Source organism: Diorhabda sublineata, chromosome 7 (genome assembly GCF_026230105.1).
Source record: "Diorhabda sublineata isolate icDioSubl1.1 chromosome 7, icDioSubl1.1, whole genome shotgun sequence".
NCBI lineage: Eukaryota > Metazoa > Arthropoda > Insecta > Coleoptera > Chrysomelidae > Diorhabda > Diorhabda sublineata.
Genome location: NC_079480.1, coordinates 20,716,914 through 20,739,084, shown reverse-complemented (window position 1 = coordinate 20,739,084; position 22,171 = coordinate 20,716,914). Strand labels below are relative to the sequence as shown.

Here is a 22,171-nt window from a genome sequence, read left to right as displayed (position 1 = left end):
TTCTCTACAATCTGGAAATTCACTCTTTTCACTTTCGAAAATACTCTAATCAGTATAGTTATTGTACAGGTTGATAGTTATATTGATGCTTGAAATCAGTATTGTTTTTAGGGAACATGTAACGATTCACAAGTTGACTATAGAAATGATAGACAACATAACTTTCAACCATTAAATAACCTTATTGAGAATTGAAACGATTAATATTTATAATAATTACTAAATAATTACGAAAGATCCGAAATGGAATTACTGGAACCATTGCTGAAATTCATACTGAACACACTTTTCAATACCACTATACAGACACTCAAACTTGCGTATCTTTTTGGGCGTTTGAAGTCGTTGAACTTAGTCATGGAAACGCGCGTTAGATTGAGAAGTGTGTATGTCTGTGTAGTGATAGTGTAAATGTGAATCGATTTCTTTATTTCTTAATTATCTGTTTCGGCGTTCACAAGTAGTTGTCTTCATTCTCCATAGTAACTTCATGCATCCTTACATGTTTCGAAAAAACAATACTATAATAAAGTCATCACACCCAGTACAAAAAATATACTAAGTAGTTTGGAAATGGAAAAGAATGGATTTTCAGATTGTTGAAAAGTATGAAAGCTATATCATTTCCGATTAAACCGGAAGTGAATATAATTAGACGAATACCGAAAAAAACTAAATTAATAAAAATTAGAGACTGGTAAAACCCCATTCCATTATATAAATTAGTTCAAAATTTATTATGTGGTCAAAATATAACTCGGTATAATAATATATCATTTCATAGATAGGATTAAAATAACCATGAAGTAGAAATGACAACCTATGAAATCTATCACTGTTTTGTTATAACTGTGACTATATCTGTAACAAGAACGACAATACCTGATATCGTATAAAAACAGAACCTTGTTGCCAAATTAATCGAGTAATTAATTACAAAATGCCAGTTACTAAAGATGCGTTTACACCGGAGTTAATAACAAGAGTTTTTAAGAAAAAGTTATTAACTTAACTGAATCGCCAAAAAATTCTCTTCACAAAAGTTAATAATAACTCGTGTTTTTAACAGAAAATTCCTTGTTAAGCCGCGTTTACACCGGAGTTAATAACACGAGTTTTTTAACATTTTTGTTATTAACAGGTGTTAATAAGAAAAGTTATTAACATATCTTAATAACATTTTCTTTTGGCTGCTAGTTTTGTTATCAACAAAAGTTAAAAGTCACTACGCCAGTATCAACGCTCATGCCGGGCGAGGGGGTTGCGGGGAAGAGAGGAACCAGTTATTAACAAAAGTTAACACGCTAAAAGAGGCTATTAACTTCTGTTATTAACATTTGTTTGAAACACAACACATTTCCTTTAATCTTTACCGACTCTTGATGGATAACATAAATCTTGTTAATAACAAGGAATTTTCTGTTAAAAACACGAGTTATTAACTTTTGTTAATAGAAATTTTTTGGCGATTCAGTTAAGTTAATAACTTTTTATTAAAAACTCGTGTTATTAACGCCGGTGTAAACGCGGCTTAACATGCATATACAATAACAAGAATTCAGTGCTAATTTTGTTGGGCTTTTTTGTCATTTCTGGGAATAGGTATTTACCAAATTATGATCTGCATGAAATCCTTGATTATATGTAGTAACTAGATAATCTACCCCGTGTTAAGTTTTGAAGCGGAATTCCCGATTCATAGATGGCGATACCCAAAACTAGGGAAAGATAGCCGACTATCGATTCTACGTCCGAATAGTGCATTTAATGGAACGCGCACCTATGTATGAATAGCAAAACTATTAATTGCTTCTAGAATTTGACCTGTTGAGAGACAATAGCGATATGGGTGGATGTACAAAAAATATTCTACATCAGACGCTCGAAAATATACGAGTTGTTCCACTTGAAAAAACAAACTAGAAAATTCATTTTAAACAATTCGGATTAGAAAAATAATTTTCAGCTACTCTGTATAATTGTAGGGCATGGAAATGGACCAGAAACATCGCACATCTATCTATCAAATGGTATCATAATTATTTTCTCTTGAGTTCCGTAACTATGATGAAGGATGACAGTGGTTTTTTCGGTATGCATCTGCAAATAAGATTTTCATTTTCATAAAAAAAATCATAATTTGGTTAAGGAAATGTCAATAATATTGGAGGGGTGATTGGAGGTCACTGAACTGCTTGAAAAAAAATATGCTAATATACATGACATTTCATTAAAAAAACACTGTAGATCCTCGGTTCGCCCTGTATATTCGCTAATAATTTCCAGTAATCAAATTTGTTGTCTACTGAACACAAATCATTTTGTCCAAATTTACTAACTTTGGTAAGAGGAGACGAATCATCAAAAACACCTAAAAACAGATTAGAACGCCACTTCAAAGGATTAACAATGAACGGTTTAATATTACAAGAATTAGTGAAGTTACGACGATGTTTAAAATCGAATGTCTATACATACCTCATATGAACGAATTAATTTTTTTAAATACATAGGTAGGTATTATATAGTTTTAATCGAATTATATATCTGGAGCTCGTTTACTATAATTTATTGTATTAATCTTTACCATTATTTATGATATATGCAGGTGGTAAAAATATCAACATAAATACCTATATTTTTTCTAAATAGAAACAGAAATACATAATACAATTTAGATTCAACGACAGTTGTAAAGGTACTCTAGACATAGATATGTTGGCTTCAAAATAAAGTATTTAATTCTCCTTCTATGGGTTTTGTTATTCGAAGAACTGGGCCCAGTGACTTCAAGTCTTAAAATTATTCCTGACATTTGACAGTTTTTCAGCATTATTTGAAATATATACTGCGCACTCTATCGTTGAATCTACAGAACTGCGTAGTTTGGAAGCCATCTAGGTAGGTACCTATAATATTCCCATTGAATGCTATTATTTTGCAATTTGAAACATTGAAAAATTTCAATAAAGAACGAATATCCCGACATAAAGACTAGATAAAACCCTATTTTCACGAATTTCAAATATGAATCCATGTTAGTTAAAAAAACAAGCAAAAAATTTTGTACTTTGATAAGTTCCATCTAGTGGTATCTTATGTTTCAAATATGATATTTGAAAGAATTTGCAAAGAAGCTATGAGTTCGGGGATTATAGTAGACCAGCTTAATAAATGTGGCTAATTAGGTATATATATTAATATATGCAATTGGTAAACTCCATTGTTCATTTTCCAGTAATCATTCTAAATTCGTCGGTTTTGTTCTTTTGGAATGATCCATTTTCTATTCTCCATTAGTAAAGCTATATCATTAAGTGCTTATAGATACAGTTTAATTCATATCGTTTTTTAGTTATTTTGGCGGTGAATAATCTTTATCGAAAAAAGAAAGTATGAATCGATTTCGTAAAGTAAAAGGTAATTATAATATCTAATTTTACTGATAAATGTGAAATCAAATTGAAAATGTGTATTTAGGATATAAGTCGCCATTTTTCAAAGTGCCGATGTGTTGCACGTGGCATTTCAGAATAATCGCGCTGTATTTTAGTTTTAATATATCATTGGATAATTATAGTGCATCCCATTTTTTGTATCTTTTCTAAATCAAATTAGAGAGATTGTATTACTCATACAATTTTTTTCTGTTGCATACCGCGTTCAGTAACGAATTTCTGTCATTCTTAAACGTGAAATAAAGTAAAAGCTAAAAGCACAGTATAAAGCTTACAATAACAGTTGATGGCTCATTCGATGTCGGCATTTTTGATGTTCATGGTTCAAATTTTCCACGGCGTAACAAGAAATTGTTTTCCACGCGCTCAGGGGTGTATCCAATTGATACAATGCCCGACATTAAATAATATAAACTGTTCGATGATAGATTTAACTAAATAATAAATACTAACCATTAGTGTAGTGATACTAATATTATGAACGAAAAAGTTGATTAAATTCATTATTGGTGTTAGAGGACAAACACAGTGTTGTAAGAACTCGAATCAAGTTTGTTTATTTTTGTGAAACATCTGTACATTTTACAATTTATTCTTTTGGTTTTTGATTAGTTATCCTGAACATAAGGTACATTGTACTGACGGGTTTCTTTGAAAAATAAAATATGACGTAATTATAATGAGTTGTTTAATAGTTGTGTTATAAACGTTTTAGAAATTTAATCAGTAATATATTTATTATTTTGTCTATTATGGAGTGTATTCAATTTATTTGTTGAAATTTTGTTAAAAATTGAAGGTTTTTGTTGTACGTGGAAGTGGAATTAATACGACACACACAACAATAATGTGCAGTTTTTACTTTATCAATAGTTATAGTTCACATGAAATAATACTCTGTTTAGAATAATGACACTCAAAACCAATTAAAATAGGGGAAACACTGGCAAAACAACAAAGGGTAAGAATCTTATCTCAGTTTAAGCTTAAAAATGTGAAAGAACAACGAACCTACAATGTTGCCCAATGTTATTATTTTTAACGTTTAAAGGATGCTAAATAATATTTTTTATGTATTTTTAGAATCTAGTTATGCATATGTATTTACGATTTTATGCAGTAGCGAAGTAAGATAGGATTTGTCTGTTGGGAAACTTATCAGAATAAGATATCCAACAACAGTGTGTCATAACTGACAAACTTTCTGAGCAAAGGTTGTTTCCCAGGAGTGTGTATGAGAGATACAATATTGAGTGAGCAATCTGCTTCTATAAGCTATAATTTAGTACTTGTAGCTTCTTGAGAAATGGAATGAAAATTGAAAATTTCATTATCATAGAAATAACAAGTTCACGAAATGGTTTTCATATTCTGTTGAGTTATCAATCTTTTAGATGCGTATTGCGATTATTCTGAAATGGACTTTGTCAAACACCTGACCTTCGGGTGTTCAGATAATTTCTGCTGAAAATGTAAATACTATCTGTTGATAATTATTTATAGACAACAGTAAGAAATACTGTCTAGTGAGGTTTATTGAGGACAAAATTCTGTACATAGTACCTACAAGGCAGTTGACTCCAATTGAAGGAGATTTGGTGTGGGCTCCATATAAAAAAATGGGCTTTTATGAAGCTCATATAGTTTTTCTCAATAATAATAGAAATATATTGGAAAAAAAGAAACGAGATATCCAAATGAGTGAAGATATTGAAAGTCTGAATGGTAAGTTGAACTATATTATTTATAAAATATCTGAAACAGTTCCTGTTTTTGTAAAATTTTGGATGGAAATCTATACATAGTTACTAAATTAGTTTCAAATCCTCTATAATTGATCATTGATCTATGTATATAAACTGTTTCATTTGCACCATTCCTTTTTAGATATGAATACTGCAATTTCTACATCTAATCTCTGTGGTAATGAAGATAATTCTAGATGTTATCCTACATATGAGGCAGATGATATAAAAATAAATCAAAGTAAGTATGGTACTTTCTCAATAGACGTGAATTTGTTCTTAAAAAAGTAAGTCTATGTTCAACTTATAGTTGTTGCCGTCAGTTTTAATTAATCTAATAAGGAAGTAGGTCTACATAATAAGTGATAATGTGATCTACCTATCTTGTTTATAGATATTGCAGTTTCTGAATGTGATCTTAGTGTGGACAGAGATAATTCATTACATGATCCAACTTACATACCAGAAGATACTGAGACTGTTAATGTCACAAAAACAAATAAGCGTAAGTCATTTTCACATTAGTTTCTAGCTTGTGAAAGAAATCATGAATTTATACCTCAGTTATCAGGTGGCCACTAATTTTTCATTTTTTTTTAAATAATTATATATACAATGAGTTTCAAAAAGTTCACACCAATTTTTCAGAAAATATGAGATGTCAAATCAACACAAAGTGAGAATCGACTTCAATGGGCTTCAATGAATGTAAATCGACGATATCTGACAAAGTTAGATGCAAACTCATTCAAATATATGAGAAATGTTGAAATTCGACTTCAAATGAGGAAGATAGACTTTGAAAATTTTCAATCAAGACAAAGTGACAGTCGACTTCAATGGGCTTCAATGGATGTTAATCGACGATATCTGACAAAGTGGTTAAGAAAGCTTAACAAAGTTTCTTTTTAGGACACTAGATAGGTACTTATTATATATTTTCAATTTTTCTACGTCTTCATTTTTCGAATTAGTAATTTCATTAGTGATTACAGGTAGGTACATGAAAATGTTTATTAAGTAAAGAAAGAACGTAGAATTCATACAGTGTAGAATTTATTTCAAGTTTCAAAATTTCTGTTTCATTTTCTACCCAGTAATAAATAAAGCCTTTATTAAGTCCTAAATTTTGGATATTACATTTAGTATACGAATTATAAAAGGAAACATCGAGAAGAGGTATATAAGTTTGCTTAAATAAACAAAAAAGGGTGGTTGGTTCTGAAGATAAAATTCTTGGAAGGATAAAGAAAATTTTCAAAGTCTATCTTCCTAATTTTAAGTCGAATTCCAACATTTCTTATATATTTGAGTGAATTTGCATCTAACTTTTTCAGATATCATCGAATAACATCCATTGAAGCCCATTGAGGTCAACTGTCACTTTGTAATAATTGAAAATTTTCAAAGTCTATCTTCCTAATTTGAAGTCGCATTTCAACATTTCTCATATATTCGAGTGAGTTTGCATCTAACTTTGTCAGATATCATCGAATAACATCCATTGAAGCCCATTGAGGTCAAATGTCACTTTGTAATAATTGAAAATTTTCAAAGTCTATCTTCCTAATTTGAAGTCGCATTTCAACATTTCTCATATATTCGAGTGAGTTTACATCTAGCTTTGTCAGATATCGTCGAATAACATCCAATGAAGCCCATTGAGGTCAACTGTCACTTTGTGATAATTGAAAATTTTCAAAGTCTATCTTCCTAATTTGAAGTCGAATTTCAACATTTCTTATATATTTGAGTGAGTTCGCTTCTAACTTTGTCAGATATCGTCGATTAACATCCATTGAAGCCCATTGAGGTCAACTGTCACTTGGTGATAATTGAAAATTTTCAAAGTCTATCTTCCTAATTTTAAGTCGAATTCCAACATTTCTTATATATTTGAGTGAGTTTGCATCTAACTTTGTCAGATATCATCGAATAACATCCATTGAAGGTCGTTGAGGTCAACTGTCACTTTGTGTTAATTGAAAATTTTCAAAGTCTATCTTCCTAATTTGAAGTCGAATTTCAACATTTCTTATATATTTGAGTGAGTTCGCTTCTAACTTTGTCAGATATCGTCGATTAACATCCATTGAAGCCCATTGAGGTCAATTGTCACTTTGTGATAATTGAAAATTTTCAAAGTCTATCTTCCTAATTTTAAGTCGAATTTCAACATTTCTTATATATTTGAGTGAATTTGCATCTAACTTTTTCAGATATCATCGAATAACATCCATTGAAGCTCGTTGAGGTCAACTGCCACTTTGTGATAATTGAAAATTTTCAAAGTCTATCTTCCTAATTTTAAGTCGAATTCCAACATTTCTTATATATTTGTGTGAGTTTACATCTAGCTTTGTCAGATATCGTCGAATAACATCCATTGAAGCCCATTGAGGTCAACTGTCACTTTGTGATAATTGAAAATTTTCAAAGTCTATCTTCCTAATTTGAAGTCGCATTTCAACATTTCTCATATATTCGAGTGAGTTTGCATCTAACTTTTTCAGATATCATCGAATAACATCCATTGAAGCCCATTGAGGTCAACTGTCACTTTGTAATAATTGAAAATTTTCAAAGTCTATCTTCCTAATTTGAAGTCGCATTTCAACATTTCTCATATATTCGAGTGAGTTTGCATCTAACTTTGTCAGATATCATCGAATAACATCCATTGAAGACCATTGAGGTCAACTGTCACTTTGTAATAATTGAAAATTTTCAAAGTCTATCTTCCTAATTTGAAGTCGCATTTCAACATTTCTCATATATTCGAGTGAGTTTACATCTAGCTTTGGCAGATATCGTCGAATAACATCCATTGAAGCCCATTGAGGTCAATTGTCACTTTGTGATAATTGAAAATTTTCAAAGTGTATCTAATTTGAAGTCGAATTTCGACATTTCTTATATATTTGAGTGAGTTCGCATCTAACTTTGTCAGATATCGTCGATTAACATCCATTGAAGCCCATTGAGGTCAACTGCCACTTTGTGATAATTGAAAATTTTCAAAGTCTATCTTCCTAATTTTAAGTCGAATTTCAACATTTCTTATATATTTGAGTGAGTTCGATTCTAACATTGTCAGATATCGTCGATTAACATCCATTGAAGCCCATTGAGGTCAACTGTCACTTTGTAATAATTGAAAATTTTCAAAGTCTATCTTCCTAATTTGAAGTCGAATTTCAACATTTCTCATATATTTGAGTGAGTTTGCATCTAACTTTGTCAGATATCATCGAATAACATCCATTGAAGCCCATTGAGGTCAACTGTCACTTTGTAATAATTGAAAATTTTCAAAGTCTATCTTCCTAATTTGAAGTCGCATTTCAACATTTCTCATATATATGAGAAATGTTGAAATTCGACTTCAAATGAGGAAGATAGACTTTGAAAATTTTCAATCAACACAAAGTGAGAATCGACCTCAATGGGCTTCAATGAATGTAAATCGACGATATCTGATAAAGTTAGATGCGAACTCATTCAAATATATGAGATATGTTGAAATTCGACTTCAAATGAGGAAGATAGTCTTTGAAAATTTTCAATTAAACCAAAGTGAGAATCGACTTCAATGGGCTTCAGTGAATGTAAATCGACGATATCTGACAAAGTTAGATGCAATCTCATTCAAATATATGAGAAATGTTGAAATTCGACTTCAAATGAGGAAGATAGACTTTGAAAATTTTCAATCAACACAAAGTGACAATCGACCTCAATGGGCTTCAATGAATGTAAATCGACGATATCTGATAAAGTTAGATGCGAACTCATTCAAATATATGAGAAATGTTGAAATTCGACTTCAAATGAGGAAGATAGACTTTGAAAATTTTCAATCAACACAAAGTGACAATCGACCTCAATGGGCTTCAATGAATGTAAATCGACGATATCTGATAAAGTTAGATGCGAACTCATTCAAATATATGAGAAATGTTGAAATTCGACTTCAAATGAGGAAGATAGACTTTGAAAATTTTCAATCAACACAAAGTGAGAATCGACTTCAATGGGCTTCAATGAATGTAAATCGACAATATCTGACAAAGTTAGATGCAAACTCATTCAATTATATGAGAAATGTTGAAATTCGACTTCAAATGAGGAAGGTAGACTTTGAAAATTTTCAATCAACACAAAGTGAGAATCGACTTCAATGGGCTTCAATGAATGTAAATCGACGATATCTGACCATGTAAGATGCAAACTCATTCAAATATATGAGAAATGTTGAAATTCGACTTCAAATGAGGAAGATAGACTTTGAAAGTAACAATAGCTCCCCTAAATATAATTCACGTAAATCATTCCTAAACAGGTATGTTTTTCTATTGTCATATTATATATATATATATATATATATATATATATATATATATATATATATATATATATATATATATATATTACTTACTTACTTCGCTCAGTCAAAGAATTTGATCTGGAATATATATATATATATATATATATATATATATATATATATATATATATATATATATATATATATATATATATATATATATATATATTCCAGATCAAATTCTTTGACTGAGCGAAGTAACAGAGAAAAAATAAGTAGAGATTCAAATGGCACTCCGACAACCTCAAAACTAAGAAGACCAAGGTAGAGAATGTCTTTTGTTTGTTCGAATCTATTTTTATTAAATTTCAGTTATTTTTTTTTTTGGTATATTTGAATCGATTTATAATTTTAATACCCAATTATAAAAAAACACCGTATGACTAGAAATGATTTCAATTATATATATATATATATATAAATATTTCTGTAAGTGATTGTTTGAGGACATTTGAGGACTGTCCCCAAAGTTTTTATATGCCTAACTGTTGTTTTGAGGACTCGGGCAGTTTGGGGACTATCAAATTTGGTGTTTGAGGACACTATTGAGCAAAATGGGGACCACACTGAGCAATTCGGGGACAGCATATAGCAATTCGAGGACTGAATCGAATAACAGAACCATTGTTTATTTAGCATTAAATCCAGCAACTCTAAGGAGGATTCGCGTTAGCAACTATTCTAATAGAGACTCAATCATCTGGACAATTATGATTTTTCTATTAAAATTTAGGAAAGTGGCTAAGATAGTCAGACGATTTTTGTTATTTGCCTAATAACAAAACCCGTTCACTCTCATCAGTTCTTGAACTTTGGCCAAAAATTTGAACCCCAAATTGTACTTTATAGCTACGTATTAAAATTTTCAGTTTTAGCAAATTGATAATAGAGACGTTAGAATTGGATATTTGTACCTACCTTTGCTCTGTTATGATATTATGTTTTAGGAAAAGAGTAATGCACTGAATTTATACTTGTTTCTTTCTAACACATTGTCGCTTATGGACTGTGTGTAGAATCCTATGTCACCATGAAATATTCCTAACACCTATATTTCAAGAAATGCTGCTCCAAAAGTAGTGCAAATATGAATGAGAAAACTTATAGTATATTTTGTGACGAAAAGCTGTATGAAGGCTGTGAGTTTAATACTCGTCATTCAAATCATTTCATTAAGACTTCTATAGGTTTATGTCGTTACCCGTTTGCTTGAAAAGAGAACTGTTGGGTATTGTCCAAAAAAAGTCCAATATTTTTAGCAGAGAATTTATTCAGTATTTACCTTAAGCACCAGACGAGACATTTTTGGTACTCATGGTGTATGAGATCGATTTTTATTAAGAATTTTCAAAATATAACCAATAAACCCAACGTACCATCATAAAAATAGGTTTAGTAACTTGACAGAATAAGATTAATCATATAATAGTAATTATGCGCCAAGGAGGATATGTGAGGTATTATTGTCCATATATTTGTCGAAAAAGGTAGGTACCTTATTTATTTTGTTACTTTTAGTTTATATGAAAGTAAAATTTGAATTATTTCTTTTTGTGAAAATTAATTTGGCACAGAACTGCATCGGGAGTACTTATAATCTGACAGAACAACGAGTGAGTTTATTTGAATTTGTCCACTCACCGATCCGAAGTTAAGATAAGTAACCATTGACCAAACATACCAACAGATCCCCAACCGTCTACTTCAAAGTCAGATAATCATAATGAAAGTTTTCCAGAAGCTTAAACTTCATCGACCTTAACGGCAAACGCCAACAGTCTAACGAAGGAAAATAATTTTAACTTAATTAATATTAACCCATTCGGTATTACTTGACTAACGTTTAATATGCATCCAATATATAATAATTTTAAATAAGTAACTGAATAATCTAGTTTACGTTTAGAATTAGGTTATTGTTTGTCGGCTGGATTTTGGACGGGTCACTAGTCACTCCCGTTTCACATAACAGCTGTGCACAAGGAAGGCAACTCAATACAATAATTTTTGTTTTGGTTTCATAATATTGTTGTTGTATACATGGACAAAAATTGTTACAATCAACAAATTCTTTTGATCCTTATTTACCATGCAAATCAAAGAAACATTTTTATTTAGAATTTCATGAAAACTATTCAAATATTTTCAATTGTATGTATTTCTGTGATGTTATAGAATATACAGTGTTAGGAATATTTCTTGGTAACTTAGGATTTAACACACGGTCCATAAGCGACAATATGTTAGAAAGAAACAAATGTACATTCGGTGTATAGTCTAGTATCCTTATTTTAACTGTAATAATCTACGCTGACTTTAGATTGTCTATCTCACTATATCTCACATTGGTAATGCTGTGTAACCTTTGCATTTTCCGTTGAGAGTGGGACGATTATTGTTTTACGTTAAAATCAAATGACGAACGATTTTTGTTATCATAAAAAGGAATATTGTATGGGAACATACACTTTCAACATGTAGATTGAAAATGAAGAGGAAGGATAGATAAAACGAAACCGAGAGGACCTATGCATAGGTATTATTGAAACGGAAGAGACAATACAACGAAATGTGAAATTAAATCTGTAAATTATTGCAAATTCGTCGACTACTTTTGTAAGGTTTAACAGTTGACAAATTTGCTTACACATGAATAATTGAAGTTTTAATTTATCAAAACATCAGTTGAAGTGTTTTAAATTGACACCTTCAAGTATGATGTATGAATTAACATACAAGTACAAGAACATGTTCGATTTGAAAATACAAATATCTTTATGTTCTAGAAATATATCACCAAAATATCTTTGTGATACATTTTAGCAGAATAATGTATTTGTTATCATTTGTATGGAAAAGGGCATAGTTTTCATTAGGTTGGAACGATGAAAAACAGGCAATTCCAGTATACATTTGGTTTAAAAGTAGTTTAATCATTCAACTATGATAAGTGGAGAGTAACACTTGTATTAACCATTTCTCAACAAAAGAGAACTTCAACCAAAAATGTAGGTATTAAAAATAAAAATGTAGGTATTTATTAAAAATATCATCAACACAATACATTGTCGTTTTTAAAAGCAAAGGACAATTAAAAAAATTCTTTTACGAAATAAAATGATCTTTCTATCGGTCTTCATACATCAAAAGGTCTGTCTATACAAAAAACAATATATATGTATGTTAAATATACGCCAGTTCCTTTAGGCGATTAGGCGGCGTTGCACGATCATGCATGAAAGGAATCTATAATCATTACACTACTTTATTTAAGAACTAAAGAAATACTTTAAACGAGTAAAATAGTGATACTGGTCTTTGGTGTGTTCTAAAAATGATGGTAATTAGTATATTGGAAATATTTATTTTTCGAATAGGTTTTATCATTATAGGTAACTGATGAAATGATTTCGGTTTTAATTGTGCTATCATTGTACAAATTTTATCTATATCCCTTAAAGGCTCACAAAGACCATCTCAAGTACCGAAAGTGAAATGTTATAATATATAATAAAACGATTTAGTCTAGAGCCGTAATTGTTCTATTTTTATCTATCCTTCCTCTTCATTTTCAATCTACATGTTGAAAGTGTATGTTCCCATACAATATTCCTTTTTATGATAACAAAAATCGTTCGTCATTTGATTTTAACGTAAAACAATAATCGTCCCACTCTCAACGGAAAATGCAAAGGTTACACAGCATTACCAATGTGAGATATAGTGAGATAGACAATCTAAAGTCAGCGTAGATTATTACAGTTAAAATAAGGATACTAGACTATACACCGAATGTACATTTGTTTCTTTCTAACATATTGTCGCTTATGGACCGTGTGTTAAATCCTAAGTTACCAAGAAATATTCCTAACACTGTATATTCTATAACATCACAGAAATACATACAATTGAAAATATTTGAATAGTTTTCATGAAATTCTAAATAAAAATGTTTCTTTGATTTGCATGGTAAATAAGGATCAAAAGAATTTGTTGATTGTAACAATTTTTGTCCATGTATACAACAACAATATTATGAAACCAAAACAAAAATTATTGTATTGAGTTGCCTTCCTTGTGCACAGCTGTTATGTGAAACGGGAGTGACTAGTGACCCGTCCAAAATCCAGCCGACAAACAATAACCTAATTCTAAACGTAAACTAGATTATTCAGTTACTTATTTAAAATTATTATATATTGGATGCATATTAAACGTTAGTCAAGTAATACCGAATGGGTTAATATTAATTAAGTTAAAATTATTTTCCTTCGTTAGACTGTTGGCGTTTGCCGTTAAGGTCGATGAAGTTTAAGCTTCTGGAAAACTTTCATTATGATTATCTGACTTTGAAGTAGACGGTTGGGGATCTGTTGGTATGTTTGGTCAATGGTTACTTATCTTAACTTCGGATCGGTGAGTGGACAAATTCAAATAAACTCACTCGTTGTTCTGTCATATTATAAGTACTCCCGATGCAGTTCTGTGCCAAATTAATTTTCACAAAAAGAAATAATTCAAATTTTACTTTCATATAAACTAAAAGTAACAAAATAAATAAGGTACCTACCTTTTTCGACAAATATATGGACAATAATACCTCACATATCCTCCTTGGCGCATAATTACTATTATATGATTAATCTTATTCTGTCAAGTTACTAAACCTATTTTTATGATGGTACGTTGGGTTTATTGGTTATATTTTGAAAATTCTTAATAAAAATCGATCTCATACACCATGAGTACCAAAAATGTCTCGTCTGGTGCTTAAGGTAAATACTGAATAAATTCTCTGCTAAAAATATTGGACTTTTTTTGGACAATACCCAACAGTTCTCTTTTCAAGCAAACGGGTAACGACATAAACCTATAGAAGTCTTAATGAAATGATTTGAATGACGAGTATTAAACTCACAGCCTTCATACAGCTTTTCGTCACAAAATATACTATAAGTTTTCTCATTCATATTTGCACTACTTTTGGAGCAGCATTTCTTGAAATATAGGTGTTAGGAATATTTCATGGTGACATAGGATTCTACACACAGTCCATAAGCGACAATGTGTTAGAAAGAAACAAGTATAAATTCAGTGCATTACTCTTTTCCTAAAACATAATATCATAACAGAGCAAAGGTAGGTACAAATATCCAATTCTAACGTCTCTATTATCAATTTGCTAAAACTGAAAATTTTAATACGTAGCTATAAAGTACAATTTGGGGTTCAAATTTTTGGCCAAAGTTCAAGAACTGATGAGAGTGAACGGGTTTTGTTATTAGGCAAATAACAAAAATCGTCTGACTATCTTAGCCACTTTCCTAAATTTTAATAGAAAAATCATAATTGTCCAGATGATTGAGTCTCTATTAGAATAGTTGCTAACGCGAATCCTCCTTAGAGTTGCTGGATTTAATGCTAAATAAACAATGGTTCTGTTATTCGATTCAGTCCTCGAATTGCTATATGCTGTCCCCGAATTGCTCAGTGTGGTCCCCATTTTGCTCAATAGTGTCCTCAAACACCAAATTTGATAGTCCCCAAACTGCCCGAGTCCTCAAAACAACAGTTAGGCATATAAAAACTTTGGGGACAGTCCTCAAATGTCCTCAAACAATCACTTACAGAAATATTTTGTCCCCAAACTAACACTTTGGCATACATAAATATATATATATATATATATATATATATATATATATATATATATATATATATATATATATATATAATTGAAATCATTTCTAGTCATACGGTGTTTTTTTATAATTGGGTATTAAAATTATAAATCGATTCAAATATACCAAAAAAAAAAATAACTGAAATTTAATAAAAATAGATTCGAACAAACAAAAGACATTCTCTCCTTGGTCTTCTTAGTTTTGAGGTTGTCGGAGTGCCATTTGAATCTCTACTTATTTTTTCTCTGTTACTTCGCTCAGTCAAAGAATTTGATCTGGAATATATATATATATATATATTATATATATATATATATAATATGACAATAGAAAAACACACCTGTTTAGGAATGATTTACGTGAATTATATTTAGGGGAGCTATTGTTACTTTCAAAGTCTATCTTCCTCATTTGAAGTCGAATTTCAACATTTCTCATATATTTGAATGAGTTTGCATCTAACATGGTCAGATATCGTCGATTTACATTCATTGAAGCCCATTGAAGTCGATTCTCACTTTGTGTTGATTGAAAATTTTCAAAGTCTACCTTCCTCATTTGAAGTCGAATTTCAACATTTCTTATATAATTGAATGAGTTTGCATCTAACTTTGTCAGATATTGTCGATTTACATTCATTGAAGCCCATTGAAGTCGATTCTCACTTTGTGTTGATTGAAAATTTTCAAAGTCTATCTTCCTCATTTGAAGTCGAATTTCAACATTTCTCATATATTTGAATGAGTTCGCATCTAACTTTATCAGATATCGTCGATTTACATTCATTGAAGCCCATTGAAGTCGATTCTCACTTTGTGTTGATTGAAAATTTTCAAAGTCTATCTTCCTCATTTGAAGTCGAATTTCAACATTTCTCATATATTTGAATGAGTTCGCATCTAACTTTATCAGATATCGTCGATTTACATTCATTGAAGCCCATTGAAGTCGATTCTCACTTTGTGTTGATTGAAAATTTTCAAAGTCTATCTTCCTCATTTGAAGTCGAATTTCAACATTTCTCATATATTTGAATGTGATTGCATCTAACTTTGTCAGATATTGTCGATTTACATTCACTGAAGCCCATTGAAGTCGATTCTCACTTTGGTTTAATTGAAAATTTTCAAAGACTATCTTCCTCATTTGAAGTCGAATTTCAACATATCTCATATATTTGAATGAGTTCGCATCTAACTTTATCAGATATCGTCGATTTACATTCATTGAAGCCCATTGAGGTCGATTCTCACTTTGTGTTGATTGAAAATTTTCAAAGTCTATCTTCCTCATTTGAAGTCGAATTTCAACATTTCTCATATATTTGAATGAGTTTGCATCTAACTTTGTCAGATATCGTCGATTTACATTCATTGAAGCCCATTGAAGTCGAATCTCACTTTGTGTTTCTCATATATATGAGAAATGTTGAAATGCGACTTCAAATTAGGAAGATAGACTTTGAAAATTTTCAATTATTACAAAGTGACAGTTGACCTCAATGGGCTTCAATGGATGTTATTCGATGATATCTGACAAAGTTAGATGCAAACTCACTCAAATATATAAGAAATGTTGAAATTCGACTTAAAATTAGGAAGATAGACTGAAAATTTTCAATTATCACAAAGTGGCAGTTGACCTCAATGGGCTTCAATGGATGTTAATCGACGATATCTGACAAAGTTAGATGCGAACTCACTCAAATATATAAGAAATGTCGAAATTCGACTTCAAATTAGATACACTTTGAAAATTTTCAATTATCACAAAGTGACAATTGACCTCAATGGGCTTCAATGGATGTTATTCGACGATATCTGACAAAGCTAGATGTAAACTCACACAAATATATAAGAAATGTTGGAATTCGACTTAAAATTAGGAAGATAGACTTTGAAAATTTTCAATTATCACAAAGTGGCAGTTGACCTCAATGGGCTTCAATGGATGTTAATCGACGATATCTGACAAAGTTAGATGCGAACTCACTCAAATATATAAGAAATGTCGAAATTCGACTTCAAATTAGATACACTTTGAAAATTTTCAATTATCACAAAGTGACAATTGACCTCAATGGGCTTCAATGGATGTTATTCGACGATATCTGACAAAGCTAGATGTAAACTCACTCGAATGTATGAGAAATGTTGAAATGCGACTTCAAATTAGGAAGATAGACTTTGAAAATTTTCAGTTATTACAAAGTGACAGTTGACCTCAATGGGCTTCAATGGATGTTATTCGATGATATCTGACAAAGTTAGATGCAAACTCACTCGAATATATGAGAAATGTTGAAATGCGACTTCAAATTAGGAAGATAGACTTTGAAAATTTTCAATTATTACAAAGTGACAGTTGACCTCAATGGGCTTCAATGGATGTTATTCGATGATATCTGAAAAAGTTAGATGCAAACTCACTCGAATATATGAGAAATGTTGAAATGCGACTTCAAATTAGGAAGATAGACTTTGAAAATTTTCAATTAACACAAAGTGACAGTTGACCTCAACGAGCTTCAATGGATGTTAATCGACGGTATCTGACAAAGTTAGATGCAAACTCACTCAAATATATAAGAAATGTTGAAATTCGACTTCAAATTAGGAAGATAGACTTTGAAAATTTTCAATTATCACAAAGTGACAGTTGACCTCAATGGGCTTCAATGGATGTTATTCGACGATATCTGACAAAGCTAGATGTAAACTCACACAAATATATAAGAAATGTTGGAATTCGACTTAAAATTAGGAAGATAGACTTTGAAAATTTTCAATTATCACAAAGTGGCAGTTGACCTCAACGAGCTTCAATGGATGTTATTCGATGATATCTGAAAAAGTTAGATGCAAATTCACTCAAATATATGAGAAATGTTGAAATTCGACTTCAAATTAGTAAGATAGACTTTGAAAATTTTCAATTAACACAAAGTGACAGTTGACCTCAACGAGCTTCAATGGATGTTATTCGATGATATCTGAAAAAGTTAGATGCAAATTCACTCAAATATATAAGAAATGTTGGAATTCGACTTAAAATTAGGAAGATAGACTTTGAAAATTTTCAATTATCACAAAGTGACAGTTGACCTCAATGGGCTTCAATGGATGTTAATCGACGATATCTGACAAAGTTAGAAGCGAACTCACTCAAATATATAAGAAATGTTGAAATTCGACTTCAAATTAGGAAGATAGACTTTGAAAATTTTCAATTATCACAAAGTGACAGTTGACCTCAATGGGCTTCAATGGATGTTATTCGACGATATCTGACAAAGCTAGATGTAAACTCACACAAATATATAAGAAATGTTGGAATTCGACTTAAAATTAGGAAGATAGACTTTGAAAATTTTCAATTATCACAAAGTGACAGTTGACCTCAATGGGCTTCAATGGATGTTATTCGACGATATCTGACAAAGCTGGATGTAAACTCACACAAATATATAAGAAATGTTGGAATTCGACTTAAAATTAGGAAGATAGACTTTGAAAATTTTCAATTATCACAAAGTGGCAGTTGACCTCAATGGGCTTCAATGGATGTTAATCGACGATATCTGACAAAGTTAGATGCGAACTCACTCAAATATATAAGAAATGTCGAAATTCGACTTCAAATTAGGAAGATACACTTTGAAAATTTTCAATTATCACAAAGTGACAATTGACCTCAATGGGCTTCAATGGATGTTATTCGATGATATCTCAAAAAGTTAGAAGCGAACTCACTCAAATATATAAGAAATGTTGAAATTCGACTTCAAATTAGGAAGATAGACTTTGATAATTTTCAATTAACACAAAGTGACAGTTGACCTCAACGAGCTTCAATGGATGTTAATCGACGATATCTGACAAAGTTAGATGCAAACTCACTCAAATATATGAGAAATGTTGAAATTCGACTTCAAATTAGTAAGATAGACTTTGAAAATTTTCAATTATCACAAAGTGGCAGTTGACCTCAATGGGCTTCAATGGATGTTATTCGACGATATCTGACAAAGCTAGATGTAAACTCACACAAATATATAAGAAATGTTGGAATTCGACTTCAAATTAGGAAGATAGACTTTGAAAATTTTCAATTATCACAAAGTGACAATTGACCTCAATGGGCTTCAATGGATGTTATTCGACGATATCTGACAAAGCTAGATGTAAACTCACTCGAATATATGAGAAATGTTGAAATGCGACTTCAAATTAGGAAGATAGACTCTGAAAATTTTCAATTATCACAAAGTGACAGTTGACCTCAATGGGCTTCAATGGATGTTAATCGACGATATCTGACAAAGTTAGAAGCGTACTCACTCAAATATATGAGAAATGTTGAAATTCGACTTCAAATTAGGAAGATAGACTTTGATAATTTTCAATTAACACAAAGTGACAGTTGACCTCAACGAGCTTCAATGGATGTTAATCGACGATATCTGACAAAGTTAGAAGCGAACTCACTCAAATATATAAGAAATATTGAAATTCGACTTCAAATTAGGAAGATAGACTTTGATAATTTTCAATTAACACAAAGTGACAGTTGACCTCAACGAGCTTCAATGGATGTTAATCGACGATATCTGACAAAGTTAGATGCAAACTCACTCAAATATATGAGAAATGTTGAAATTCGACTTCAAATTAGTAAGATACACTTTGAAAATTTTCAATTATCACAAAGTGACAATTGACCTCAATGGGCTTCAATGGATGTTATTCGATGATATCTGACAAAGTTAGATGCAAACTCACTCGAATATATGAGAAATGTTGAAATGCGACTTCAAATTAGGAAGATAGACTTTGAAAATTTTCAATTATTACAAAGTGACAGTTGACCTCAATGGGCTTCAATGGATGTTATTCGATGATATCTGAAAAAGTTAGATGCAAATTCACTCAAATATATAAGAAATGTTGGAATTCGACTTAAAATTAGGAAGATAGACTTTGAAAATTTTCAATTATTACAAAGTGACAGTTGACCTCAATGGGCTTCAATGGATGTTATTCGATGATATCTGAAAAAGTTAGATGCAAATTCACTCAAATATATAAGAAATGTTGGAATTCGACTTAAAATTAGGAAGATAGACTTTAAAAATTTTCAATTATCACAAAGTGACAGTTGACCTCAATGGGCTTCAATGGATGTTAATCGACGATATCTGACAAAGTTAGAAGCGAACTCACTCAAATATATAAGAAATATTGAAATTCGACTTCAAATTAGGAAGATAGACTTTGATAATTTTCAATTAACACAAAGTGACAGTTGACCTCAACGAGCTTCAATGGATGTTAATCGACGATATCTGACAAAGTTAGATGCAAACTCACTCAAATAATGAGAAATGTTGAAATTCGACTTCAAATTAGTAAGATAGACTTTGAAAATTTTCAATTAACACAAAGTGACAGTTGACCTCAACGAGCTTCAATGGATGTTATTCGATGATATCTGAAAAAGTTAGATGCAAATTCACTCAAATATATAAGAAATGTTGAAATTTGACTTCAAATTAGGAAGATAGACTTTGAAAATTTTCAATTATCACAAAGTGACAGTTGACCTCAATGGGCTTCAATGGATGTTATTCGACGATATCTGACAAAGCTAGATGTAAACTCACACAAATATATAAGAAATGTTGGAATTCGACTTAAAATTAGGAAGATAGACTTTGAAAATTTTCAATTATCACAAAGTGACAGTTGACCTCAATGGGCTTCAATGGATGTTATTCGACGATATCTGACAAAGCTAGATGTAAACTCACACAAATATATAAGAAATGTTGGAATTCGACTTAAAATTAGGAAGATAGACTTTGAAAATTTTCAATTATCACAAAGTGGCAGTTGACCTCAATGGGCTTCGATGGATGTTAATCGACGATATCTGACAAAGTTAGATGCGAACTCACTCAAATATATAAGAAATGTCGAAATTCGACTTCAAATTAGGAAGATACACTTTGAAAATTTTCAATTATCACAAAGTGACAATTGACCTCAATGGGCTTCAATGGATGTTATTCGACGATATCTGACAAAGCTAGATGTAAACTCACTCGAATATATGAGAAATGTTGAAATGCGACTTCAAATTAGGAAGATAGACTTTGAAAATTTTCAATTATTACAAAGTGACATTTGACCTCAATGGGCTTCAATGGATGTTATTCGATGATATCTGACAAAGTTAGATGCAAACTCACTCGAATATATGAGAAATGTTGAAATGCGACTTCAAATTAGGAAGATAGACTTTGAAAATTTTCAATTATTACAAAGTGACAGTTGACCTCAATGGGCTTCAATGGATGTTATTCGATGATATCTGAAAAGTTAGATGCAAATTCACTCAAATATATAAGAAATGTTGGAATTCGACTTAAAATTAGGAAGATAGACTTTGAAAATTTTCAATTATCACCAAGTGACAGTTGACCTCAATGGGCTTCAATGGATGTTAATCGACGATATCTGACAAAGTTAGAAGCGAACTCACTCAAATATATAAGAAATGTTGAAATTCGACTTCAAATTAGGAAGATAGACTTTGATAATTTTCAATTAACACAAAGTGACAGTTGACCTCAACGAGCTTCAATGGATGTTAATCGACGATATCTGACAAAGTTAGATGCAAACTCACTCAAATATATGAAAAATGTTGAAATTCGACTTCAAATTAGTAAGATAGACTTTGAAAATTTTCAATTAACACAAAGTGACAGTTGACCTCAACGAGCTTCAATGGATGTTATTCGATGATATCTGAAAAAGTTAGATGCAAATTCACTCAAATATATAAGAAATGTTGAAATTCGACTTAAAATTAGGAAGATAGACTTTGAAAATT

At 30.8% G+C, this 22,171-nt stretch overlaps 1 protein-coding gene across 1 annotated transcript in view; it reads right to left on the bottom strand.

Annotated features, from left to right (window-relative positions):
* LOC130446501 (uncharacterized) overlaps positions 1-22,171 on the bottom strand; it is a 197,014-nt gene that overhangs the window by 1,874 nt on the left and 172,969 nt on the right. The window lies entirely within an intron of this gene.